General features: G+C 40.5%; 1 non-coding gene across 1 annotated transcript; it reads left to right on the top strand.

Moving 5' to 3' along the window:
• Nucleotides 1–361: 361 nt before the first annotated feature.
• LOC139004479 (U4 spliceosomal RNA) lies at nucleotides 362–500 on the top strand. The gene has a single exon (XR_011470363.1). It is a non-coding gene; the product is annotated as a U4 spliceosomal RNA (small nuclear RNA).
• Nucleotides 501–1,147: the final 647 nt, after the last annotated feature.

Genomic DNA, 1,147 nt, shown 5'->3' with positions numbered 1-1,147 from the left:
AGACACTCCTACCACTTGGGAAATCCCAAGGGAGTAGACTAGGGGCTACTTCCCAGGACTCAGGAACAAAGGCCAGTCAAATTCTTTATTATATGAACTACCAACATTTTAAAAATCAGTGTGCCTGGCCGGCATGGCTCAGTGGTTGACTATCAACTTATGAACCAGGAGATCACAGTTCAATTCCCAATCAGAGCACATACCTGGATTGAGGACTTGATCCCCAGTGTGGGGTGTGCAGGAGGCAGCCAATCAATAATTCTCTTTCATCATTGTTTCTCTCTCTCTCTCTCTTCTCTCTCTCTCTCCCCCTCCTTCCTCTCTAAAATCAATAAAAATATATATTTTAAAATCAGTGTTTAACTTTTCCCAGTGGCAGTATTGTAGCTAATGAGGTTTCTCCAAGGAGTGATTATTGCTAATTGAAAATAAATTTTAGCTCTAGCTGGTTTGGCTCAGTGGATAGAGTGTCAGCCTGCAGATTAAAGGGTCCTGGGTTCGATTCCAGCCAAGGGCCACATGCCCGGGTTTCGGGCTCAATCCTCAGTAGGGGGCATGCAGGAGATAGCTGATCAATGATTCTCTCTCATTGATGTTTCTATCTCTCTCACCCTCTCCCTTCTCTGAAATTAATTTAAAAAATATTTTTAAAAAATTTTTAAAAAGAAAATAAACTTTAGGAAATCAGTCTTTACATAAAAATCTAAATTTTTTTTTTTTGTCCTCCACTGAAGTATTGGCGATTTGGGGTCTCCATTCCCACAAGGCTGTTTCCCTCATCCTCCCACCATCTCCATAGTCTCTATTTCTGTATTCTTGGAATGATTCACTCCTTTGTTTCCTTCATGTCTATTGCAGACCTTTAAATTTACAAATTCCGGCCCAAGTCTTGTATAATTTTGCTGCTTTTACTTACATCACACATTATTGCCTTAAAAGAATGGGGAAAGAATGGCAATTGTCTTTGATCATCTCGATCTCATTTTAGCTTAAAACCCCTCTTCCTGTACACTATGTGAGTGGGGGTGCATGTGGGCATAAGGGTATGCTTGTGCCATGTATTTGTCTCTGAAGTCTAAAGCCAGGCTAATCTGGAATTTTTTTACTGCAGAAGCAGGACAAGCTGAATTAAAAAGCTCACGGCATA

This window comes from Myotis yumanensis, unplaced genomic scaffold (assembly GCF_028538775.1).
Source record: "Myotis yumanensis isolate MYYU_CA2020_CCGP unplaced genomic scaffold, mMyoYum1.0.hap1 SCAF_2, whole genome shotgun sequence".
Taxonomy (NCBI): Eukaryota; Metazoa; Chordata; class Mammalia; order Chiroptera; family Vespertilionidae; genus Myotis; species Myotis yumanensis.
The sequence above is the reverse complement of the archived record's forward strand: the minus strand, read 5'-3'. Positions and strand labels throughout refer to the sequence as shown.